Here is a 27,823-nt window from a genome sequence, read left to right as displayed (position 1 = left end):
GTAAGACTGCCTCACTTCAGGACACATTTTTAAGAACTATACAGATTTACTTGGTTGTGTAACTTCATTCTTGATGGGTGGGCGGGTACTCCAGAGACACAACTATTTATATATCAGTGATTCAAAAGTCACATTTCCATCATATGGTCATTTTAAGGGACACAGAGGAGCGCATGTCCATTAAATACATCCGACGGATCTGTCATAAGACTTCTACCTTGGTGTCCGAGCTCTGTTAGACAAGTTAAAGCGCTCACGTCCACGGAGATTAGAATGAATAATGGAGTAATACGAGGAAGTGAATACAAATGTTTCTAACCCTGCACCTCTGCTGGCGGCTTCTCGGAGTCTCGGGTGCCAAAATCGCAGGCGTCTGCTCTGATCCCATCGCCCTTTTCGAAAGACCACAATGGGGTCTCTGGAGCCTCTCCTGGCATGTCGGGCCAAAGCGAGGAAGCCACAAGCTCCATTATTATTCACTATTTTGTTTGTATGTCGTGTTTCAACGTACTCCGGCATTTTACGCGTATGGAACTCTCCAGATGGAACGGAGTATTGTGGAAAAACGAGCTTTGTCAGGCAAGGTGGACATTTTTATGACTCCAAGCGAGTGTTGAAAATCTCCATTATCTGGTCCTGGCTTACGGGGAGGCCCTTAAAGACTCTGTCCCTCGTGGGCGGTGTCCAAAATTGAGCTGTTCGCTTCTTCCAGTGAAAATTTGTTTTTACTGCCTATCATCTATCTTGCAAGCCACTTCAGATTTAGTGCAGCCTCTCTGCCGTTTCATAATCACAGCCTTTAACAGAGTTATATTATCCGCAACAGCGCATGTGAAATCGATACAGCCTGATGTTGAAAGTGGAACATTTGAAATTGAGCATGTTGCTGGTTGAAATACATGCTATTGTAATTCCAAAACAATGTTAATGTCAAGCTGTCTTTATTAATTTTACGGGCAGTGTTCTAAGTGAGATTTTGAACTGATATACCAAAATAAGAGGAAACATTGTATATCCGTCTATCTCTCTCGATCTCTGTGTTCCAGTTATCCTAGGCTGGACTCATTCCCAGCTGTCTTCCGGCACATGGTAGGGTACACCCTGAACTGGTGGCCAACCAATCACAGGGCACATATTCATAGACAAACAACCATTCACTCTCACGTTCACATCTACGGACAATGTACAGTGTTCAGTTAACCTACCGTGCATGTTTTTCGAATGTGGGAAGAAACCGGGGTACCCGGAGAAAACCCACACCGGCACGGGGAGAACATGCACACTCCACACAGGAGCTGGATACGAACCCCGACTTCTTCACTGTGAGACAGATGTGCCGAACGTCGATGCACTTTGCTGCCAACCACTGTAAAATAAAACAAAAACAAAGTAAAATTACTGAGTCGCTGAAGAGATGCCATACATACAATTGACCAGGAACAGGAAAACCTTGGCTTTCTCTGGACATTTTCAAGCTCGGTTTTCACTACCTGATATTTGCAATGGGAGCTCCAATGTTGAACATGGTGTTGGTTGAATTCTACGCTGTTGTAATTGCAGAGCTTTTTTGTGTGGAACCATAGAAAATAAGAGAGGTAGTCTTTCCGTCAGTACTGACGGATGTCCGTTTGGCTGAAGGATGACGGGAAATGTAAGAAAATGATGGACTAAGCACATACAGGAGTGGGTTTTCATCCGTTTGTGTAGTTGACACGAACTAGGTCGAGTGACCGACGGACCTCACTGATGGACGCAGTTTTTTTCTGATAACTGGCATAAATGTACCCCACACTCCATTAAGCATTTAAATTAAATTGGATTTTTTATGACTTCAATGTTTTTTTTTCCCAACTGACGAACCAGTAAAATTTGCTGATGACAGAACCGCGGTTAAAATAACATCACGGACGGACCAACAGTTTGGTCAGTTGATGATTGCAGTTTGGATCGGCTTGAAATAATAATAATAATAATAATAATAATGCATTTTATTTAAAAGCGCCTTTCATGCCACCCAAGGACACTGTACAAACAATAAGAAAATACAATGTACAATGTAAAAATTTGTAAACGAGATGTTATATAAAAACAGGACATAAAATCATAAAAACATAGGAAATGGAAGAGCTATGTGTTGTAGGCAATCCTGAACAGGTGTGTTTTTAGTCGGGACTTGAAAGTGGAAAGAGGTGTGCAGTTTTGGAGGTCCGGAGGTAGGTTGTTCCAGACTTTGGAGCAGCGTGACTGAAGGCTCTGGCTCCCATGGTGATCAGTCGAGCAGGGGGCACTGACAGGCGGAGGGAGGACAAGGATCTGAGGGAGCGAGAGGGGATATGCACCTGGAGAAGGTCAGATAGGTAAGGAGGGGCCAGGTTGTGGATGGCCATATATTTATAAAGAAGCAGTTTGTAGTTGATTCGATGTTGAACAGGGAGCCAGTGGAGCTGTTGGAGAACGGGGGTGATGTGCTGGTGGGAAGATGTTTTTGTGATGATACAAGCAGAGGCGTTCTGAACCAGCTGGATTTTATGAAGGGACTTTTGAGGTAGACCGAAGAGGAGAGCGTTGCAGTAATCAAGGCGGGATGTGACAAGACTGTGGACAAGGATAGCAGTGGTGCGGGGGGTGAGGGAAGGGTGAAGTCTGGTAATATTGCGGAGGTGGAAATAAGCAGTGCGGGTGATGGTGTTGATGTGAATGGAAGGTGAGCATACTATCCAGGATGACACCCAGACTCTTAACCTGGGGGGAGGGGGACACGAGGGAACTGTCAATGTTGAAGGAAAAACTGTTTACTTTGGATAAAGTGGATTTGGTGCCAAGAAGGAGGACTTCAGTTTTATTAGCATTTAATTTAAGAAAGTTTGTTGTGAACCATGTTTTGAGTTCGGTCTGATGATGACGGACAGGTGCTCAGGCTGTTGACAAATGACGAACAGGAGAAATTTTGTAAATTGCCTACCTCTGGAAAATAATGTAATGGCAACTCAAACAATAGTCATAAATAGTAACTCTAAAATACAACTAAAATGAGCACACGTTAAATGAAATAAAACTACTACTTTTGTGCTCGTAGTTAATCATTAGTCTATATTCAGTATTGCGCTACATGCGACATTATGAGCATTCTATAAGTAAAATTAATTTGTTTGCAATGCATTATCAATGTTTTATTTTGTGATTCTAATGAGACACTATATTCTGATGAAGTGCCATTTAATATTCTATGGCTATTATGACTGTTTCAGGGGGGGTGGGTTGTTTGTTAGTTTTTTTGCTGGGGTCATGGGAGTTCTGGCAGGAGCGTGACGTCAATCAAAAATAGCTGGAAACTTGCTTGAAAACATGAAAGTGGGACACAGGAAGGAGGTATGGAATTGAGAGGGAACTTTTTTCACGTTGTTTCCCTGCGTTTTGAAAAGAAAAGACAAATGAGCTCCAAAAGACGTAGAGCATGTGCGAAAGTGTTTTCATAGTGGTCAGCACATATGCTTGACCCTCCTTGAGAGTTTAGCTCATGCTTGGATTGCAATTCTGAAGCCCAAAGTCATAACTGTCAAAACCTTCACATGATGGTGATTGTTTTTAACAGTCAAAATCATGGTAATGTAAACTTCAATTATAATGCCTGAAAACAATTACAAGTTACTCTATGATTCCCACCCCTAAAGTATACATGTTTTTCTTCAATTAGCTATGTGCTAGCAACATTTGTTCAATATTGGCCCAGCTATGAGTAAATATGATTCTCTCTATGTATATATTCATTCATTCATTCATCTTCCGAACCACTTTATCCTCACTAGGGGGGTGCTGGAGCATATCTCAGCTGCCTCCGGGCAGCAGACGGGGGACACCCTATGTCGGTCGCCAGCCAAACGCAGGGCATACAGAGACAAAGAACCATCCACGCCCACACTCACACCAAGGGACAATTTGCAATGTTCAATCGGCCTGCCAAGCATGATTTGGAATGTGGGAGGAAAGCGGAGTACCCGGAGAAAACCCATGCAGGCCCAGGGAGAACATCCAAAATCCACACAGGGAGGCCGGAGCTGGAATTGAACCTGATACCTCTAAACTGTGAAGTCTACGTGCTAAGCACTAGACTACTGGGCCGCCCTCTCTCTCTCTTTATATATATTTTTAATCCTCGTCTCACCCCTCGGGTGGTGTCCGTCCCTCATTCAGCTCGGGTCCTCTACCAGAGGCCAGGAAGCTTGAGGCTTCTGCGCAGTATCCTTGCTGTTCCCAGCTCTGCACTTTTCTGGACTGAGATGTCCGATGTTGTTCCCGGGATCTGTTGCAACCACTCATCTAGTTTGGGGGTCACTGCCCCGACCACCACAGGCACGACTGTCATCTTTACTTGGATGTTTCATCCTGGACAGTGGCTCTCACACTCACTAGTCCCCGGCCTCCTTCCTTTCGGCTTGCGTACAGTCTCAGGGTGCTGGATTTGGGATGGAACCCTCCATGCATGGTTTGGAGCTTTAAGGCCTTAACATCCATGGTCTGAATCTCTTCCTTGGGCCACCTTATTATTCCTGCAGGGTATCTGATCACTGGCAGCAAAGAATGGCATTCCCGAGGCCCATTTTAAAACGGTACGCGTGAGTTACGATAGTTAACAGGTTGCAAATGTGCATCACATGCCTCCGTGTCAAGGTACACATGCCTACTAAGGTAGGCAGTGATTTTCTTTTAACAAGGTCATAAACTGTCTAGTGTACATTTTAGGGGTCGTTATGGCTGTTGCTCATCGTGGCATGCGTATGTACGTGCGTGCATATACGCGCGGGCGTGGTAATGGGCCGATCACAAGAGGTTGGTTGATCGAAAAGTATCTTCGGTCCAAAACGTTTGGGCACCTCTGCTTGAAAGGGTGTACCCCGCCTTTTTCCGCACAGCTGCAAACATAGCGAAGATAAGCGGTACAGTTGGATGGATGGATGGATGGATGGATGGATGGAAGGAGGGATATGGATGGATAAATGCACAATATTGTTTTGAACATCACTAATTGCTCATTATTGTGTGGAGTTTACATTTTGTCCCGGCCTGCATGGGTTTTCTCTGGGTACTCCGGTTTCCTCCCATATTCCAAAAACATGCTGAGATAGGCTCCAGCGCCCCCCTGTGACAGTTGTAATAATAATAATAATAATAATAATAATAATAATACATCACATTTGTAAGCGCCTTTCACAACACTCAAGGACACTGTACAGCCAAGACCAATAGTAAAACACAGATAAAATAATAAAGAAAGAAAGAAAAATTTAAGGCGGTTAGGCAAGCCTGAATAGGTGGGTTTTGAGCTGCGTTTTGAATAAGGAAAGAGAGTCAATATTACGAATGTTGGGAGGAAGTGAGTTCCAGAGTTTGGGGGCAGAGCGACTGAAGGCTCTGCACCCCATTGTACTGAGACGGGCAGAGGGTAGAAAAAGGTGGAGGGAGGATGAGGACCTGAGTGAGCGAGAGGGAACGGAGATTTGAAGAAGATCTGACAGATAAGATAAGATATCCTTTATTCGTCCCACACTGAGGAAATTTACAGCCTCCAGCAGCAAGAATGTATGTAGAAAGTATGTAGATAGGGGGGTGCATGTATAAGCTTTGAATGTATAGAGAAGTATTTTGAAGTTGATTCTAAGTTTGACAGGAAGCCAGTGGAGCTGTCGGAGGATGGGGGTGATATGATGGAAGGAGGGGGTTCTCGTGATGATCCGGGCTGCTGAATTCTGAACAAGTTAAAGTTTATGGAGGAATTTTTGATGGACACCGAAGAGGAGTGAGTTGCAGTAGTCAATACGGGAAGTGACGAGACTGTGAACAAGGATAGCGGTGGTGTGCGGAGTGAGTGAGGGACGGAGGCGGTTTATATTGCGAAGGTGGAAATGAGCGGACCGGGTAATGTTATTGATGTGGGAGTGAAAGGATAGTGAACTGTCAAGGATGACACCCAGACTCTTCACCTGGGGGGAAGGAGATATAGTGGCATTATCAATTGTGAGGGAGAAACTGTCGGCTTTGTTTAGAGTGGATTTGGTACAGATGAGTAGGAGTTCAGTTTTATTGCTGTTTAGCTTGAGGAAATTGTGGGTGAACCAAGATTTGATTTCTGAGAGACAGTGAGAGAGGGACGAGGGGGGGAGAGAAGCGTCGGGTTTGCTGGAGAGATAGAGCTGGGTGTCATCCGCAAAGCAGTGAAAGTGTAAGCCAAATTTGCGGAAAATGTTTCCGAGTGGAAGGAGTTAGACAATGAAGAGGAGCGGACCGAGGACAGAACCCTGGGGAACACCAGAAGAAACGGGGAGGGATTGTGAAGTAAAAGAATCAAGTTGAATGAACTGAGAGCGGCCAGTGAGATATGAGTGGAACCAATGTAGAGGGGTGTTGGTGATGCCTATGGTAGAGAGTCTATTGAGGAGGATGGGGTGAGAGATTGTGTCGAAGGCTGCACTCAGGTCAAGGAGGATGAGGATGGATATAAGGCCAGAGTCTGCTGCCATGAGAAGATCGTTTGTGATTTTTATGAGGGCTGTTTCAGTACTGTGACGGGGACGGAAGCCGGACTGGAATTGTTCATAAAGACTATTGTCGGTGAGGTGGGAGTGGAGCTGAGAGGCGACAGTTTTCTCCAGAATTTTCGAGATGAAGAAAATATGGGAAATGGGGCGTAGGTTATTGAAGTCATTGGGATCTAAACCAGGTTTTTTCAGGATTGGGGTGACAGCTGTAGTTTTGAAGAGCACAGGAACAATTCCAGTCGACAGAGAGGAATGGATAATGGCTGAGATGAAGGGAAGCAAAGAGGGTAGGCAGGATTTGACCAGAACTGTGGGGAGGGGATCGAGCTGACATGAGGAAGTCTTGGATTTAATGATGAGGTCAGAAATGAATGAGAGATGGGGGAGTTCAAAAGAAGAGAACAGTTTGCAAGGGGTGAGAGGGTCAGATGAGGGGAAAGGTACAGAGGAGCCCAGATGCTGGTGGATTCTGTTGATTTTTTCGTTGAAAAAGAGGAGAAGTGCGTTGCAGGTGTCACAAGAGTAAAAGTGAGGTGGTAGGGAGTCAGGAGGTTGAGTGATTCTGTTCCAAAGGGAAAAGAGAGTCTTAGTATTTCCAGCATTGGAGCAGATGAGTCCGGAATAGTAATGTGATTTTGCTTGAGAGATGGAATCCTTGTAGAGGGATAGTTGAGCTGCATAGGCTGGTTTTCCTATAAAGCCTCTCAAGCTGCCGGGTTTGGGATTTCAAGGAACGTAGATGAGGGGTGAACCAAGGGGCAGACCGAGTAAAAAGGAGAGAGCGGGACTCGACAGGGGCGAGCGTATTGAGGATGCTGGTGAGACCAGAGTTATATCGGAAAACCAAATCATCAGGAGTGGAGTCAATGTCCGGAGTCAGGGTGGTCAGCCATGCAGTGAGAGCGTCAATGTTAATGTCTTTAATATTACGGTAAACAATGGTCCGGGGTGATTTGGCAGTTGAGAGCTGGAGTGTAATGTTGAATGAGATAAGGAAGTGGTCCGTTATTGGAAGTTCATCAGCAGTACAGTTGGAGGGGGAAATACCAGAGCAGCAGATCAGATCCAGGGTGTGACCTTTGATGTGTGTAGGAAAATCTACAAATTGATCAAAACCAAGACTGTTAATTGAAGAAGTGAAGTCAATGGTGAGAGGAAGAGCAGTGTTGTCCATATGTATATTAAAATCTCCCAGGATTATCACATTTGGTGACAGAGAGGAGAGATGGGTGAGGACAGTAGACACTTCATTTAAAAAGTCGCGGTGGAGCTTGGGGGAGCGGTACATTGTGGCAATAATCGTGGGGATGGGTCCGGATATTTGACAGGCAAGGCATTCAAAGGAGGAAAGTGGCGGGAGAGAAACCGGAAGTACTTTCCACTTCTCGCGGTATACTATCGCGAGACCTCCTCCGCGACCAGAATCGCGGGGCTTGAAAATTTAAACAAATCCCGGGGGAGTGGAATCGTTCAACTGTGAGAAGTCCCCGGGAGTTTGCCAGGTTTCATTCAAGCAAAGAATGTCAAGCTTACGGTCCGTGAGGATATCTTGAATGAGATTACCCTTCCCAGTAAGCGAACGGATGTTAAGTAGCCCGAAGTTGACGGCGGCAGTCTCGCTGCTGCGGGGGCCGTTAGCCGACCTAGCCAAGCCGGCTAACGCATGATGGTCGATGGATCGGCCGGCGTTTCTGGATGGCCGACGGGAGGAAGACCAGAAGGAGGTGATGGTGTTGGATCGGTTGAGGCAGAAGCCCCGACGAGACCCACGATGAATATATTTCCGGGAAGGAAAGCGAACGATGTCCGGGAGCCGGTGTAGAGCAGGAGGAGGGCCCAGCCATTGGAAGCGCAGCCGAAGGAGCTCGGCCACCGAGTACTGGAGCAGACCCTTGACAGGTCGATGGAGGAGCGACAGGTTGACAGGTCGGACGCTGAGACGCCGGGATGAAACAGTCGAAGATAGTTGAGAGTGCGAGGCAGGCGTGAATGGGGGCTGGGTGGAATGACTGTGAGATGATGATAGTGATTCCATGCGAAACAGTAAAACAATCGAGCGTAAAAACACAGTAAAACACAAAAGTTTGTGGGAGAGCAGCGGCAGCCAAAACGCGCCAGCGTTCACTCTACCCAGAAGTCCCCGGAAGTATTGTGAGGATAACGCACATCAGAAAATGGATGGATGGTTTAATGCTAATTAAAACATATCTTTCGGGTAACATATTTGTCACAGTAATTTTCCTTCGAAATTTGCACAGTAATGTTCACTCGAGGATTTCCAAAACTCAATAAGCCAATTAAGGATTGCTACATTGTTAAAATACTAAACAAATTATGATACAAGACACTAAATAGACATTTTCGCTGATCGTGGTGTGACCAGTATTCACATATATTTAAGTTAACAGTAAAAATAATGTGGTTTTGCTTAATAGTGAGTGGGGCTAACATTTTGGGACGTTGACTAATTACAATGCTAGCAAATATGAGCTAAATAAACACCCAACAACGCCTCCTGGCTGCCGCTGCTCACCCGCAATTTTTAGTCTGTGGTTTTATTGTTTTTGTTCTTGATTGTAAAGTGTTTATAAATAAAATGTAGTATTATTATTATGACCTTATTTTGTAAAACTCTGCTGTACTCAAGTAAGTTATTTGTCTAAATACCATAACGAGTCTGTCCGCAACTGTATTTTTAGTATTTAAAGCTACAGGCTGACAGTCATGATTGAGCATCACAGAAACAAGACCGCAATCAAAGTGCAGCGGAGCAAAACGGGATACGTATATCTCGTGCTGAAATAACATTAGCTCACTTTTTTTTCCTTCTTAACTATCACACAAGTTCGAAAGAAATTCAGGAATCCTTCATTTTTCTTTGTGTGTGTGTGTGTGTGTGTGTGTGTTCTTGTACTCACTACATTGTGAGGACCGGCGTGAGTTTTTAACCAACGGAGTGAGGACATTTTGACGAAGTGAGGACATTTTGGCCGGTCCTCACTTTGACACCCTCTAAATCAACTCCAAAGTGTCCAAAACGGGTATCCTGTGCTTTTCCCCAAAGGTCCCCAGAATGGGTCCATGTTGAGAATTTTTCGCCGGGAATTCACACCCTTTTTGCTCTCTACTGCAGCTTCTGTCGAAATTCAGTACTGCACCAACTTCACACTTTTTGCTCTCTACTGCAGCTCGTGTCAAAATTTGGTACTGCAACAATTTCACACTTTTTGCTCTCTACTTCAACTAGTGTCGAAATTTGGTACTGGACCAAAATTATAAATGACAAATCCCCTTGCTGCTCTTTGAAGAGCCACCTTGAGAAATAGTTATTTAAGATAAGATATCCTTTATTCGTCCCACAATGGGGAAATTTACAGCCTCCAGCAGCAAGAATGTATGTAGAAAGAAGAAAGGAAAAAGAGAAAAAAAACAAACATCTTTCAATTAAATACAATATGAACACAAATGGATACAAATTATTATTTTGAAGAAAGGAAAAAGAGAAAAAAAACAAACATCTTTCAATTAAAATACAATATGAACACAAATGGATAAAAATTATTATTTTGTGTTCATATTGCATTTAATTGAAAGATGTTTGTTGTTTTTTTTCTCTTTCTTCTTTCTACATACATTCTTGCTGCTGGAGGCTGTAAATTTCCCCAGTGTGGGACGAATAAAGGATATCTTATCTTATCTTAAATGGATAAATCGCAGTACTATTTACAATTTTCCTTCACATCATTTAATTATTATTATTATTATGATTGTTATTTTTTATTCATCAGCCTGACAGCAGTCGGTAGGAACGAGCGTCGGTATCTCTCCTTCTTGCAGCGCGGGTGTAACAGTCTCTGGCTGAAGGAGCTACCAAGTGCTGTCAGGGCGGGCTGGAGGGTGTGGGAGGGACTGGCCATCATAGCTTTTTTTGTTTGTTTTTCAAAGACCTTTACAAGTTATGTGAATTCAATTTTTTTGTGAGGAATGTATTTTATTGAATGTGTTTGTTCTGAGTTTGTGTTGGACTCCTATTATTTCCATGTGATTTGGTTAAATGCATCCGATTAAAATTGGAAATGCAATTAATAATAACAGTACCCAAATTAAGTAAAGCCTCAGTCCTACCCAAAATCCACCATCATTTTTGCAAAACTTTAATTGTATTCAATAGAACGCAATGAAGGGACATAGAATTTTTTTCTTGTCTACATTACATTTGACATTGTCTAGATCCAAAAGTACTGTACTTAAACAAATAGAAAAATGTATTACATCAAAAAAGAGAGGTTCGAGGCTCGTTAAAGCCACTTTTCATCAGTTGTTTTTGTTGAGGCACAAATAAACGTTGCATTTAGCATAATTTTAAACTGTCTGACCGTTACAATTGGACAAAGAAAATAGCACTTTAAAACGATCTGACATATCTCTTCAATGTGTACACATACAGTGAACAACTGTGACATCAGCTCAATGAAATGTAGAGTGAAACTGAAATGAACAGATTTAAACACTAACCTCGTGTACATAAATACAACACAAATCATCTGGTACTAAACAAAGACATAAATGCAGCTCGAAGTGTGACAAACAACGATAAACAAGGCGTTTTCGCGATTCTTTCGCATGCTAATTAGCTCGCTAGCACCGACCTAGCATCGTCGCTATGTTGTTAGCATTCATTTAGCATCATCGCTATGTCGTTAGCAGTACTGTACTCTGAGCTAGCGAGTTTCAATGACAACAATTGAAGAAAAACGATTTCCGAAACACATTTCTAAATAATTCTAAGCACAAGCAGACTTACAGCCATTGCTTTCGAAGGTGAAACGAAAGGAATATAACTCAGGAGGACCAGTTGCAACGACCACAATCGGGCTTTCTGGAACGATTAGTCTGCTACCAACACGGCGTCTGCTACCCACAATGCACCGCGATAACTAAATGAATATTCTAAACACGATTTCTATTAATGAAATGGCCCGAAACTTTTACTGTGGGCAGAACACTTACATACAGGAGTTTATGAATAAAATGTGTGCGAGAATTGAAAGCCGTTGAGAGACGGCATCGTGTTTGCACATAGTGGCCAACTCCTGCTGAGTGCATCAAGCCGAATTAATCAAATATCTTATCATAAAATAACTTATCATGGGGATTGACAATAGGATGCCACATATTTTAATTTTATTGGATGGATTCTGGAGTTGGTGTGAATTCACAAATACTGCGAGAATTCAGCTTGCAGGCATGGTTTTCCTTAGAAGAGGCTGTGAATCAGTCGCCAAATGTCCGCATGACCAATGTTCCCTCTAAATTGTGCTCGTGAGCAATTTTGCGTAGGCTCCCAGCCGCACACGGTGATGCTGGCGCGCACAACGCGCAGCTGCTGGCAACATTGAAGGGGTGTTCACACGGCACACATTTGCTCCGGCCCTGCACCGATGTATTTTGTTGCGATATATTTTGCACCGCAGCAAAATGTGTGGAGCGTTCACACGAACAAAGCCGCTGAGCATGTCAGCACCGGCACAGCGTCGTGCAGCCCCACTTGCGTTCACACGGCAGTTTCTGCAGCGGAGCAAAACGACAGAAAACAAATGAGCTGTCGTGTTGTTGTTTTTTTTAAACGTATACACAACTCAAGGACTACTGGACAGGCACGTCCTTCTCCTTCTCGGTCTCCGTGCCTTCTGCTCGAGAGTGACCGCCCCCGAAAAACGCAAATCAACGATGACTTCAATGACACTCAGAAAAGCAAACACGTAATGCGCCAAACCGAAAATCAGAGAGGAAATCACAAAATAAATTATATGGGGGTGGGAGGTTGTGAGCACACAACAAAGGAACAAACTACACAAACAACTCCGAGACAGTCCAGATGTTACCAGCTAAGTCTTGTGTCGTTATTAAACAAACACATGCAGTCCGACAGAGCGTGAAAGCAATGCATTCTCGCCGTACGTAAACTCTTCACAAGCATTTGCTCTGGAGCAAATTTAACCCAGTTGCGTTCACACGTGCAAATTTACATCGGTGCTGCTGCGCAAACGAGCTTTTGCTCCGGAGCAAATTTTTAAACCACCTCCCTGTGGTGGATCAAATTTGGTCCGGTGTAAGCTGTTTTCCGGGGCTACGCCGGAGCTAATTTGCACGCGTGAACGCTCTACTGGGGCAGCCCCGGTGTAGCACCGGACCAAATTTTGCCGTGTGAACACCCCTTGAGACCGCTTAATTCACGAAAACCATATGTGGACATAGTTTACGAGCCCCTTAAATGAGCCTCTTTGTTTGTTTAAACCTCTTTCACACTTTTCGGTGGACAGGAGACTAGAAATGTTTGTGTTTAACTAAATGACATGCTTTCCATGATTAATGAGTAGGCAGTGTGGGACCATATTGCTACAGGTTTTATTGAGACTTGATTATTCTTGAAAAGACCCATGCTAAAATAAAAGTAACGAATGAGGGCTGGTATATATGTTACAACTCTCTATTCAGTGGTTTGATTTTTGCTTGTTTTGTAACATATCTGCTTCATGTAACTTGTGATCTCAGGTTTTAGACAGGTGTAACGCTTGTTTTATTTTGCTCACCGTGGTCCAAGTAATACTCAGGCAGTTTGTGTGAATGCTATTACAAATGGAAAATTAGAAGAAATATTGCTCATGACCTTGCTGCATGTCCACACGAATGACTCAAACTTAAATACTGTGGAATATTGCATGTTTCAAGTATGCCGACTCTAATCAGAATTTGAAAATGCTAGCTTAAAGCTCTTCTCATGGTCTCACCACCCGTGGGAGGGGTCAAAGGGGTCGGGTGCAATGCGAGCTGGGCGGCAGCCAAAGGCGGGGACCCTGGCGGTCCGATCCTCGGCTGCAGAAGCTAGCTCTTGGGACATGGAATGTCACCTCTCTGGCAGGGAAGGAGCCCGAACTGGTGTGTGAGGCAGAGAAGTTCCTACTGGATATAGTCGGACTTGCCTCCACACACAGCCTAGGTTCTGGACAGCTGAGCAACGCTGTCTTGGGTGGTGATCGAGGGGAGGTCAAGTTCGAGATAGTGAGTGATTGGAAAGAAAAGCCACCAGCTGTTATAGGTCTCAAAGGTCGCAAAGATCCCTCATTTTGTGACTACTCTTGTTATAATGTATTTTGTTCATATACCTGTACTGTATACTGCCGTTTTTGTGTTATTTGTTTTGTTGGGGCATATATTTTTGCATTTGACTGCATGTGTTCTTACACATGTATTTTGTTAACACACTTGCATGTTCATAAAGGACGTGTACCATAGTCATGTCCCACATAAGGAAATTCTGTTATCAAGACTGATTGAGCAACACAACCATGATTTCTACTAAAGAATACTTACTGTTGTTACTTACTGGATGCAAATCATAATGATCCAGTTGAAATGTCCAAAGCAGAATGAAACAAATTGGATATGCTGGGGACACTTCTGCAATACAGTACCTAACTCATTTTTTCTTGCAAAGCGTTGTGGCTGGCTTCTGCGCAGCTCTGCTAATTGAAATGTAAACAAACTCATGTCTGGGGGGAGGGGTGCTGCAAAAACTTCGTTTTGGAGCAGGTAACAGCCGCTCCTCTTCATGGGCAATGACTAAGTCAATTATCAAAATTGCCACAGCCTTTTTGAACTTTGAGGTCTGCTGTGAAGGCGAGCATGATAAATTTTGAGCAACATCTACATACAGTATTTGAGTAACGAGGATCACCAATGTCACATACTCCGCGCACACACAGTTTTTTTTAAACTGACTTACAATTTTACAATTGTTTTTAAAGCAACATAATTCCAAACTCTAATATGGAATTTAGATGAAACAATTATTTACTTATTGAATGCAAGTCATATTTTCCAGTTTCAATGTCCAAAGCTGAATGAAATAAATTGGATATGCTGGGGACACTTCTGCAATACAGTACCTAACTCATTTTTTTCTTGCAAAGCGTTGTGGCTGGCTTCTGCGCAGCTCTGCTAATTGAAATGTAAACAAACTCGTGTCTGGGGGGAGGGGTGCTGCAAAAACTTCGTTTTGGAGCAGGTAACAGCCGCTCCTCTTCATGGCCAATGACTAAGTCAATTATCAAAATTGCCACAGCCTTTTTGAACTTTGAGGTCTGCTGTGAAGGCGAGCATGATAAATTTTGAGCAACATCTACATACAGTATTTGAGTAACGAGGATGTCACCAATGTCACATACTCCTAAAATAATTACAGCAAATACAACCGCACACACAGTATATTTAAACTGACTTAAAAATTTACAATTGTTTTTAAAGCAACATAACTCCAAACTCTAATATGGAATTTAATCGTTTCTTGGTTTCTTGGAATTGGAATTCTTTACTTATTGAATGCAAGTCATATTTTCCAGTTTCAATGTCCAAAGCAGAATAAAATGAATTGGATTTTCTGGGGCCCTCCGTGAGTCGTCACCTTACCGTGGTGGAGGGGTTTGTGTGTCCCAATGATCATAGAAGCTAAGTTGTCTGGGGCTGTATGCCCCTGGCAGGGTCACCCATGGCAAACAGGTTCTAGGTGAGGGGCCAGACAAAGCACGGCTCAAAGACCCCAATGATGAATACAATAAATGGATCTAGGTTTCCCTTGCCCGGACGCAGGTCACCGGGGCCCCCCTCTGGAGCCAAGCCTGGAGGTGGGGCTCGTTGGCAGGCGCCTGGTGGCCGGGCCTTCAACCATGGGGCCCGGCCGGGCACAGCCCGAAGAGGCAATGTGGGTCCCCCTTCCCATGGGCTCACCACCCATGAGAGGGGCCAAAGGGGTCGGGTGCAATGTGAGCTGGGCGGCAGCCAAAGGCGGGGACCCTGGCGGTCCGATCCTCGGCTGCAGAAGCTAGCTCTTGGGACATGGAATGTCACCTCTCTGGCAGGGAAGGAGCCCGAGCTGGTGCGTGAGGCAGAGAATTTCCGACTGGATATAGTCGGACTTGCCTCCACACACAACCTGGGTTCTGGTACCAGTTCTCTCGAGAGGGGTTGGACTCTCTTTCACTCTGGAGTTGCTCACGGTGAGAGGCGCAGAGCAGGTGTGGGCATGCTCATTGCCCCCCGGCTCAGTGCCTGTAAATTGGGGTTCACACCGGTGGACGAGAGGGTTGCATCCCTTCGCCTGCGGGTGGGGGGACAGGTCCTGACTGTTGTTTGTGCATATGCACCAAACAGCAGCTCAGCATACCCACCCTTTTTGGAGTCCTTGGAGGGTGTGCTGGAGAGTACTCCTGCTGGGGACTCCCTTGTTCTACTGGGGGACTTCAATGCTCACGTGGGCAATGACAGTGAGACCTGGAGGGGCGTGATTGGGAGGAACGGCCCCCCCGATCAGAACTCGAGTGGTGTTTTGTTATTGGACTTCTGTGCTCGTCACGGACTGTCCGTAACGAACACCTTGTTCAAACATAAGGGTGTCCACATGTGCACTTGGCACCAGGAGACCCTAGGCCGTAGTTCCATGATCGACCTTGTGGTCGTGTCATCGGATTTGCGGCCGCATGTTCTGGACACTCGGGTGAAGAGAGGGGCGGAGCTGTCAACTGATCACCACCTGGTGGTGAGGAGGCTCCGATGGTGGGGGAAGATGCCGGTCCGTCCTGGCAGACCCAAACGTATTGTGAGGGTCTGTTGGGAGCGTCTGGCAGAATCCCCTGTCAGAAGGAGTTTCAACCCCCACCTCCGACAGAGCTTTTCCCATGTTCCGGGGGAGACGGGGGACATTGAGTCCGAGTGGACCATGTTCCGTGCCTCTATTGTTGAGGCGGCCAATCTGAGTTGTGGCCGTAAGGTGGTTGGTGCCTGTCGTGGCGGCAACCCTCGTACTCGCTGGTGGACACCAGCAGTAAGGGATGCCGTCAAGCTGAAGAAGGAGTCCTATTGAGCCTTTATGGCCTGTGGGACCCCAGAGGCAGCTGACGGGTATCGACTGGCCAAGCGGAACGCAGCTTTGGTGGTCGCCGAGGCAAAAACCAGAGCATGGGAAGAGTTCGGTGAGACCATGGAAGCCGACTTCCGAACGGCTTCGAGGAAATTCTGGTCCACCATCCGACGTCTCAGGAGGGGGAAGCAGTGCACCACTAACACTGTGTACAGTGGGGATGGGGCGCTGTTGACTTCAACTCGGGACGTTGTGAACCAGTGGGCAGAATACTTCGAAGACCTCCTCAACTCCACCAACACGCCTTCCTTGGAGGAAGCAGAGCCTGGGGACTCTGAGGTGGGCTCTCCTATCTCTGTGGTTGAAGTCACCGATGTGGTTAAAAAGCTCCTCAGTGGCAAGGCCCGGAGTTCGTCAAGGCTATGGATGTTGTGGGGCTGTCCTGGTTGACACGCCTCTGCAACATCGCGTGGTCAACAGGGAGAGTGCCTCTGGATTGGCAGACCGGGGTGGTAGTCCCTCTTTTTAAAAAGGGGGACCGGAGGGTGTGTTCCAACTACAGAGGGATCACACTCCTCAGCCTCCCTGGTAAGGTCTATTCAGGGGTGCTGGAGAGGAGGGTCCGTCAGGAAGTCGAGCCTCAGATTGAGGAGGAACAGTGTGGTTTTCGTCCCGGCCGTGGAACAGTGGACCAGCTCTACACCCTTAGCAGGGTTCTCGAGGGTATGTGGGAATTCGCCCAACCAGTCTACATGTGTTTTGTGGACTTGGAGAAGGCGTTTGACCGTGTCCCTCGGGGAGTTCTGTGCTTCGTGGGTATGGGGTACCGAACCCCCTGTCTCGGAGTTGTTTGTCCACAACCCCCCGCCCCCCATAGAATTTATTTTGTGATTTCCTCTCTTGATTTTCAGTTTGGCGCATTAGTGTTTGCTTTTCTGAGTGTCATTGAAGTCGTCGTTCATTTACGTTTTCTTGGGTGGTCACTCTCGAGCAGAAGGCATGGAAACCGAGAAGGAGAAGGACGTGCCGGTCCAGTAGTCGCTTGAGTTGTGTATATACAGTACGTTTTAAAAAGAACCAACACGACAGCTCGTTTGTTTTCTGTCGTTTTGCTCCGCTGCAGAAACTGCCGTGTGAAGCGGCTTTTTACGTGTGAACGCTCCACACAATTTGCTGCGGTGCAAAATATATCGCAACAAAATATATCGGTGCAGCGCCGGCGCAAATGTGTGCCGTGTGAACGGCCCTTTAGTCAATCAGTTCCTACAACAACAAATCGCAACCGGCCCCTTGCTAGGTTCTGATAACCTTCAATCTTGGCTCCGGCCTCCCTGTATGAGGTTTGCATGTTCTCCCCGGGCCTGTGTGGGTTTTCTCCAGGTACTCCGGTTTCCTCCCACATTCCAAAAACATGCATGAAAGAATAATGGAACACTCTAAATTGTCCCTAGGTGTGAGTGTCAGTATGGATGGTTGCTCATCCATGCGTGTCCTTTTAGAACAGCTTTTCACATGGCTACACTGTAAAAATGAACTTTTGGTTTGAAAAAATAAGATGTCTACATTAGAGATTGTGCAGGACAGCTGCGTCTTTGTCAGTGGCTAAGTACCCACTCGTTGATGAGTACCTAAGAATGCAATGGACAGTAATTAGGGTGTGACACATATTTGGTTTCTGTGGGGGGTGGGGGGGACAAAGTGGAGACTCGCTTCGTTGACGCAAAGTTTCACATCAAGGTGAGGGGCCTGAAATTAGCGTCTTCTAGCCCGCGAGTGTGAGACGCCTGTTTTAAATTAAGAAACATTTCACATCTTTTTGGAAAGGCAGGTTGGAAATATAGGTTGTTATTTCAGTATTATTGGATGACTACATTGATAAACTACAACTTGAGCCCTTCTGACAGTTTCGTGGTATATTGGTTTCAATGGCAGCACTGTTAAATGCTGGATGCGGAAGGGAGCCGGTCACCTTGTTGAAGTGAAGTTGTAGTCTTGGAAGTAGGAAAAATGGACAAACATAAATATGGAACACCTTTGACAATATCCCAAACTGTAATAACCGAAGCAGAGCATTGCATACACAGTGTAGGTGTTTTATTTGTTTTAATTTCTTTGATTGATAAATTAATAACTAAAGTGTTTTGAAATGTTGTTACAATACTTTATGTAGTTTAGGAATTTGTGTGAATTTCTGATTATGTTATATGAAACGTTAAAGTGAGAAGACCATGAAAGGGTTAATCATGTTTAAGTAGAGTTTTCGCTCCGAAGTTGCTGCTCTGCCCATCCCCCCCGCTCTCCCCCTCGCATCAATTAAGAAGCGGTTGGCTTCAAAGGCTGGAGGAGCGTTGTCTTCACGCGATACTTTTCGGCGCACTCAAGCCATTTATATTTCTATACCGGGACAACCAACACCATTTGGCTTTTTGACGACATGGAGAAAACACGGAGAAGACTCGCCCCTAACCGGGAGCACCACCGTCAGAATGAGAATGCTCAGGTAAGTAATCACCCTTTCTTTGTCGAGAGACGGGTACCCGCGAATACGAGTGTCGTCGTAACAATCTGCGTACTGAGCACCGAAGGACTTGTTACTCGCGGCGTACTGTAAACTGTAGGCCGATTTTAATTTAAAGCTGCTTTATGTAGTTTTTTTTCTACACGAAGAAACAATGGCAAACTACGAACACAGCAATTTAGGAACAACGCACATGGCTTGCGCTCAGGCGGTTACGGCAAGGCCGCGTCGCGTTGAATTTATGTGGTTTATATTTCGGCAAAAATGAGACAGAAATTGTTAGTTTCTGTACTCATACCGAATTGAAATAAGTAGACAAATGAACCAGTGCTCTGGCTCGCTGTATTATATTAAACTAGACATGTTTAGTCTAGCCAGAAACCATTTTTTCTCGAGAAAAAATTATTTTTTAAATTAAATACCGAATGAATGAGGCGGATTGCAGGCCAACGCGAGCTGCTTTACTCTGTTTTTAAATGCCAGTTGCTTAATTTCACAGAGCATCCGAAGCGTGTATCCAACATGAGTTTTATCATCACAGGTTCAAATACTACTCTGTACCATTTTATTTATTACTATCATATTTTGAGTTAATTTACATAATCATATTTATTTTACTCTTTTTTTCTGCCTGTCAACTAAAATGTCCATAGATTTTTGCCCAGTTTTTAATTTAATAAATTGTATTATTTGTCTCTTTTCCATGAGACTAGAAAATGCATGCTGATTAACTCATACTTTGTTTTATTAATGGCGGTTTTAGTTCCATCTGGACTACTTTCCATCCTGTGAAAATGTGTGACGACAAAACATTGTCATATTTTCATGAATGCAAGTTGGAAGACAAGTGTTGAAAACATTGGCAAAGACAGATAAACTTTGTACAGAATTGCCGAGATCTAGCATAAAACTCTTTTTCACCATCTCAGTTGTCTACAAAATTAACAATTTTCCCTGTTTTTCCCTCTTCTGCCCTGATGTGTAGGCTCAAATGCGTAAAGCCCAACCATCAGGGCAACATACACCTCTTCTCAAAGAGAGGCCTGGTGCTGAGACTCATTCCGGAGCCTTCTCCACAAGGTCAACACCACCATCATCATCATCAGAGGAGTCTGTGTCATCCGCCCAAAGTGGAGATGACCACAAACCAGCATTCAGTGAAGGGAGGGGGTCCCGGTCGTCCAACAGCAGTGGATCAGAAAAGGACAACATTGATTTGCATGAAGCTAAGGCCCTCAAGGCAAAATGTAAATCAAAACAAAAAGGTATGAAATCGAAAAGGAACAGAGAAGTTAATTGATGGCCAAAAAAGGAACTACCACCAATCTTCGTGGATGTGACTGCCTCAGAAAATACGCACAAGAGAGCAAGGCCAAAAACCCAGAACTGTTGAGGTCAACAAAATTAAGGAAGCATGTTGCTACCTTATGTCAGCTTCTCGACCTGAATAATCAGGAACTCGAGCAAGTTGCTCGTTTTATGGGACACGAAATTGGAGTCCATTGTGAGTTTTATCGGGAGACCGATAAAACTTTCCAAGTGGCCAAGATTGCCAAACTACTGTTTGCGATGGAACGTGGGACAGAGTCGCTGAAGGGAAAGAGTCTGCAAACCCTGGAATCTGTTATCACTGGTATGTAAATTAATATATTTTTAAAGTCATCCCCTTCCATTTATTCTTTTCTCCCTCTGTCTTTGTTTCCACGACAAGTGTGCATGTCTTCAATTCCGGTCCCAGTCTTCCTATGTGGCGTTTGCTTATTTTTCCCACCACATACCTGCGTGGGCTTACTCCAAGTACTTCGGTTTCCTCCCACATTCCCATAACATGCATGGCTGATTGAACACTCTAAATTGTCCCCAGGTGTGAGTTTGAGATGGTTGTCTCTGTGTGCCCTGCAATTGGCTGGCAACTTGTTCAGGGTGTCCCCCGCTGACCTCCCAAAGACAGCTGGGATAGGCTCCAGCATGCCCTGCGACTCTTGTGAAGATAAAGCAGATTGGAAAATGGATGGATGTTTAGTAATTCCTTTACCTTGACAGCTCTCATTTTCTCTGTGTCCAGACTAAGGGTGTGGAAAATAATCGATATTAATCGATACATCGATGCGCACGTGCGCGATCCGAGTGCATCGGCTCATTCACTGGGTACGATGCGATTGACGGGTGAAATCGCGATTCATCACGATGCATTGATGGGTATCGGTAAAATCCGATTCAAGCGCCGTTTTATTCATGTTAAACGTCACCTATCTGCCCTTTCCTAGGCGCAATGAATGCACCATCATTGCTTTGCGTTTTGTGTTGAATACGGACGGTAGCCGTGCGTCACATACAGTCCAGTACACAACTAGCGAAACAGTATGGAAGTTAGCGCAAGGGGAGGCGAGGAAACTACTACATTTAATGCAGCCGCAACATTCAAATCTTATGTTTGGAAATATTACGGCTTCGAAAAGAAAGACGGAAAGCTTGATAAAACCTCCGTAATTTGCAAGGAATGTCGCACTAAGAAGCCATACAACGGCAGAACCACAAATATGCAGACCCACTTAAAACGATGGCACCAGATCACCGACAAGTTTCCCTCCCGCTCCCCCGCTTCCCCGCCCAGTTCCTCGTCGGACACCGGAGAAACTCTTGGTAAACCAGGTCAGGATCAGAAAAAAATTGCCTCTTATTTTGGGAGTCCCCTTGCAACTCACTGTGACCGCGCAATGGTTATAACTAAGGCCACTGCTTATTTCATATGCAAATACCTCCAGCCTTAGCGTGGTGGACAACGAGGGTTTCAGACAGCTCGTGCACGTTTTGGAACCCAGGTATAAAATACCAGACAGGTCTGTGTTCACTTACAAACATATTCCCGATGTGTACAACAAAGTGAGAAGTGAGATTACTGTGTCGCTGAACAGTGCGCAAATAGTTGCATTTACAGTGGATGGGTGGACATCTTGCGCTATAGATTCATATATATATATTATATTTCATATAAGACACTCAGTGAGAATAGTCTTGTTTGTGTTTACACTATAGCAACAGCTGTGAGTCTCAGGTGCCAAATTGTTTACATTTTCTTTGCAAAAAACCCAATTGTGAAAGGGCTTAAATAAGTTGTTTTACAAGTTCTACTCTTTATAAGGAATAAAGTGGTATCCTTTTTGTAATACCATACTGAATTCCATCTTTTTAAAAGCTTTTTTCTTTGCTTATTTGCATCATGTTTAATTGCACAATATCGCAACAAATTGCATTGTATCGTATCGGATCGCATTGATTTGAACTTAATGTGTATCGAATCGTATCGCATCGTGACGACGGTGAAACGTATCGCATCGTATCGCCAGAAAATTCCATGTATCGTTTAAGTATCGCATCGCTGGCAGTGGATCGTGATGTGTATCGAATCGTCCTCAGTGCTGAGATTCACATCCCTAGTCCAGACCATTTGCATAAATGAGAAAACCCTTTCATTCTCTGAGCAAGAGTCAATGTCTTCCATCCATATTTACATGGTGTAAATGTCATCTTTCACAGAATGAGAAGTGCCACATTCAGCTGTAGCAACGAGATCTGATGATGAAGATGATGGAGGCGGTAACAGTACCAACTTGGACACTGAAAACATAGGTAATGCTTTCAGTTTGACTTAAACCATCTGTCACTGCACCATTGCTATGTTTCTGAGATGTAAGGAATTTCATTTGAGTACATCATCTTGCTACAAGGCACCTACAAAAGGCCACCGAAGATGCAGTCAATTAAAGAAAGAAATTATGCTGATGACGCTGATGACGACATGAGTGATGTTTCTGGCAGTGAATATGGCGGTAATGTTTTTTTGTCCGACTTGAATCCTCTTTTGCTGTATTATTGGCATATTTCTGAGATGCATGTGGAAAGAACTTTGATTCTATCAAAACATTATTTTATAGATGGAGGGGTGTGCCATAAGACAGTTAAGAAGACTGTCAAGAAAAAAAAGACAATGTTGGGAAGACATGGATTGGGTGAGTCTCTAACATTAGCACAAGTGACATGTTACAGACCTGGCATTAGTAAGATTTTTTTTCTTACTCTAAGTCAGGGGTGTCAAACTCATTTCACTCTGTCAAACTCGGGCCACATTGGCCTCGGTAGATGTTAAGTGGGCCGAGCCATTAAAATTATACCGTACTCTGCTATAAAGAAGCACAAGAACATTCGGAAATGTAGAAATTTAATGAACATATCTTTTTACAAAACATTTCATGAAGCACCTTAGATTTCCTTAGACAAATGTGCGATTGACTTTTATCATTCACATATATGCATCGCAACTGATTGTACAAGGGCACTAAACAAGTAATTGGTGTTGAAAAATACAGTGATGCACTTTTAGATTAAAGGAGATTCGTGAAGAAAGGAATTTTTAAGCCTTGTGCATATAAATTATAAATTTAATCCCTGCCTATACCTTACAAACTAAAGAGAGTGCCATTAAATGTGTAAAGAATAATGAATTCAAATGTCCTTGATAGCATCTGCTGTTTTGGGTCCGTCCGTCTCAGTGACAGACTTAGACTGTTGTTGTCTTCTTCTCAAAACAATGTGTCTTTCTACTCTGATCAAAACGGTGTGTCCCCATGAATTGCACGTTATTCAAAAATTTCGTTCCATGTCTTTTCTGCATTTTTTCACTTTTAAATGATCCTGCGGGCCTGATCAAACCTGCTTGTCGGACGGTAACGGCCCGCCGGCCGTATGTTTGACACCCCCGCTCTAAGTCCTGATTGTTTTTTGTACATTCCAATATATCAGGAATTACAAATGTGTATCATCAAAGCATATTCACCCAAAGTATATTATTATTATTATTTACAGTCTATGACGCATCTTTCACACATGGCCAAGAACAACCATCAACATCAACGCCACCAAACGAAAGAGGATTGAGAAAGAAAGAGAACACTTACACATGACGACGATGATGTTGAAGACAGCGGTGAGTCAGAGCATCGTCAACACAACTCAAAGTTTCATTACCATTATACTAACATGCCAACTTTCTTAGATGAAGAGGACAAAAAGACTGGACACAGATCTCTTGGGAAGAAGAAGACGAAAAGAACATAGTGAAGTTGGTAAGATGAATTTCTGTTGGATAGATCTGTACAACAATTTAAGAAACTCAAACAGCACAAGTCACTGTGACTTGCAGATGGAAAGACGAGTCGTTGAGTGGTCTACTCAGTTGTAAAATGGTCTTCAATTTCTATTGTATAGCAATTTCTCTTACAGGGTTATGATATAATTTGGTTACAGTAACACACTGATTGTAATTGAATCCAATTTAAAAAAAAATCTGACCAAAGAGAGATACAGCCGAACCCCTCGACAACGAAATCATGTTTGCAGCCAGAAATATTCACATTCACACCATCACTGAGCAGGAACTGATCCCACACAAGTCATGCGAGTATACCACTACACCACAGGTGTCAAAGTCAAGGCCCAGGGGCCGGATTTGGCCTGCCACATCATTTTATGTGGCCTGCAAAAGCAAATAAAGCATGTCGAATTCCATGAGGCTTGCTAAAGTCTGAACCAAAATCTCAAAATGTCATATGAAGTCCACAAGAACAATCATTATTTTTTACTTCTGATTTTACGAGTAGTTATCCATCAATATGTTATGCGTGGTGTATGTAATGTGGAGGTGATTAAATATGTACTGTATATGGTCTCCCAAAATTCATAATGGCCCTCCAAGGGAAACCATAACTACAATGTGGCCCGTGCCAAAAATGAGTTGGTCACTCCTGCAATACACCATCAGCAACCAGAAGTTACATATTTGGTATCTGACATTTGAATGGATTGTAAAATAATGCATTTCACTGCAAACAAGGAAAACTGGTAATGCATGCCTTATTAGATAATATTCACCACATATGTTGCTCTGAAATCGGCACAGTGGTTCAGGCTTTGATTGTAGCTTCGAAACATGAATGTCAACAGTGCCGCTGGATTATCATTTATCGCGGCCTCGGTGTGTCATGGATTTTTTCAAACATATTCATTAAAAAAAGTGAAAATGCTGCAAAAGGTCCTCAAGAGGCAGTGAAAATAATCAAAACAACAGCGAGTCACATAGAGCAACATATGCAGGACTGTGTTTACTGTATTTCGTTCTTTATACACTAACCTAACCTAACTTATACATGTTTAAATATATTAGTATACAGCATTAAGTACTGTTAATTACTACAAACATGCATGTATACCATTACATTTGGCCTTATAAATATTTATACTCATACACATGTTCATATACCTATATGGAGGGTGGCGGGGTCTTTGCTACTTAGCGGATTTTCGTTTATCGCGGGTGGTTTTGGTCCCCATTAACCCCGATAAACGAGGGATCACTGTACTTGCAAAGACTGTTTTTTTCTGAATGTGCTTCACAATAGAAGGCTTCAGAAATAGAAAACAAAAGTTTGGGGCATGCTGGACCCTATCCTAGCCGTCATTGGGCAGTAGTCAGAGTACACCCTTTAGTGGTTGCCACCCAATTGGGGGGCCCACATAGATAAACAAGACATTAAAGGCGGAAACTAGGCAAAAAAAAAAACACATTAATTTTAAGGATATTGAAAAATATTAAATAATGTAAAGAGCATAACACTCATGAATCATGCCTTGAGGGAAATTGCTGCTGAGGTGTTTTTAAGTCAACAAAGTTGCTTTAAACTAGATGCCTAAAACATGTTTTGAATCAATGCATTTTTGATAGTTTTTATTCTGGTCCTGTTATCAGTCAAGGCAGCGTTCAGATTTTAATACAACTTCAAGAATGTCTGTTTATATTCAACTAAACCACTAATAACCCTCTTTTTTTTCCCTCCAGAATTGGAAACTAAAAAAAGGAAGAGACCCGGACTCCAAAGGAAAGAGCAGCAATTGATCGACACCTTTCAAAATTTGTAGCATTAAAGAAAGTTCCAAGGAAAGATGACTGCGTTAAGTGTCGTAGTCAAGCATCGCCAGACCTTGAAGACCGCACATGGAGAGATATTCCACAATGAAATTATTAAAAGATATGTAATTGGGAAAAAAGCTTGAAGATGAAAGATAGAGAGAGGGAGAGACATAGGGGGGAGATGGATGAAGGGAGAGAGGGAATAGGATGAGAGAGAGGGGAGAAAAGGAATAGAGTTTGAAAGCACAGTTATTTGGTAGGGTATATGTGGGTTCATGTGTCAGGTTGTGGCGCAGCAAGTTTTTTTAGTGTGCGTTTTGAAGGTTGAAGTTTTTCAGGTGTTCTTGTAAGTTTTGAATAAGAGTACTTTTGTTTGTCAAAAATAAATCATAAAGTCAAGTCAGCTTTTATTGTCAAATATGCTCTCTGTGTAATGTACAGCACAGATTAAAATACTTTCCTCTCTCAGCCACAGTGCAAACGTGGCGTATTGAACACACAAATATCAGAACTAAATAAAACTAAATAAATGACAGTACCCTGTTAATGGTGATAAACTGTTTAAAAATAATATATCTGATTATAAATTTACATCATTAAATGTTTAGTAAGGTGAACGGCACCTAATCTACTTCAAAATCATTAAGAACGCATGGCCAGTGCCCGGTCCTCACTTATCTAGTTAAAAACTTTTTCTTAACCTTTGGTGTTTTATTTAATCTAAAGGAATGTATTGCCTAAGGGCGCCCTCCTGTGTCTAGAAATGTGTCTTTTTCATTTCTTTTTCAAGCAGAAAGGGTGGTCCTCGCTTTGTAGGCCTTTTTACTCGGTCCTCACTGTGCAGCAAGTGCAGGAATGTGTGTGTGTGTGTGTGTGTGTGTGTGTGTGTGTGTGTGTGTGTGTGTGTGTGTGTGTTTCAGTTCCGCCCACTTCCTCCATGGTAACAGCTGTCAAAACTTTGTTAGATTACAGCGCAAAGTTCCAGCGCGTATTAGCCGCCTGGTACTAGAGAGGGGGCAGGAAACGAGCAAGGGGGAGTCAGACGAAGATGCTCCTGAAACTGCTAATTTAGGGTACACGTGTCATCGGGATTTGCTATTCCCGTATTAGCACAGATATCCAATAATTATGTTTTGCTTTGGATAAAGCTCAACATTTCAATTCCTATAAGCCACGTTTTGTTGAGAGAGAAAACTCCCCGAAATCTCCCCTTCGCCTGCTGAGGAGGGGAATGTTGAATTAATAATAGCGCTCCGGCGCGGGGGTAATTCCCCAGCCGGCATAGTAGTATAATGTATGTCTGTGCGCTGCGTAAAAAGCCAAAGCTGAGTCATGCGTTTGATTTCACGCTGACTTTGTTTGACGCCAAGGTCGAAAAACCCATAGGAGGTGGGCTGCCATGATGAGTTTACACGAAAACTCAACTCAACTGTATTTATAGAACACTTTAAAACAGCCATCGTTGTATACAATGTGCTGTACATGGAGCAAACATCCACAGCAATTCCGTCTGTCATCTTACAGGTAACGTTTAGTCCCAGTTTTTGGCGTATTGCAATCATTGTAATTCTTCGCATTCGATACCTGGGCCTTCAGTGGCATTGACACATGCTGAATGCACACATCTCAATGGAAATCGGCCGAATAATCGGATCGCCGTTAATGAATGAGTTTGTGTGTGTGTGTGTGTGTGTGTGTGTGTGTGTGTGTGTGTGTGTGTGTGTGTGTGTGTGTGTGTGTGTGTGTGTGTGTGTGTGTGTGTAACTGTGTGTGTGTGCGTGTGTAACTGTGTGTGTGTGCGTGTGTGTGTGTGTGTAAGGATATGACCATTCTGCCTTAACCCTTCTAGTACAATACTGACAACTGTAAATACTTCTGTTGACCTTTGTCAT

The 27,823-nt window shown here is 43.7% G+C and overlaps 2 protein-coding genes across 6 annotated transcripts in view; one reads left to right on the top strand and one right to left on the bottom strand.

Annotated features, from left to right (window-relative positions):
* snap47 (synaptosome associated protein 47) overlaps nt 1–27,823 on the top strand; it is a 415,166-nt gene that overhangs the window by 88,912 nt on the left and 298,431 nt on the right. The window lies entirely within an intron of this gene.
* The window catches only part of higd1a (HIG1 hypoxia inducible domain family, member 1A), a 177,782-nt gene that overhangs the window by 137,991 nt on the left and 11,968 nt on the right, over nt 1–27,823 (bottom strand). The window contains exon 1 of one of the 3 annotated variants that reach the window (XM_052088600.1): nt 27,713–27,720. The exons of 1 other annotated variant lie outside the window; for it this stretch is intronic. The gene's annotated coding sequence lies outside the window, so the exon portion shown is untranslated. One more of the 3 variants, XM_052088601.1, reaches the window with a different exon arrangement.

The sequence above is a fragment of the Hippocampus zosterae genome, chromosome 15 (genome assembly GCF_025434085.1).
Source record: "Hippocampus zosterae strain Florida chromosome 15, ASM2543408v3, whole genome shotgun sequence".
NCBI classification, from domain to species: domain Eukaryota; kingdom Metazoa; phylum Chordata; class Actinopteri; order Syngnathiformes; family Syngnathidae; genus Hippocampus; species Hippocampus zosterae.
This window is presented reverse-complemented; position numbering and strand designations above follow the sequence as displayed.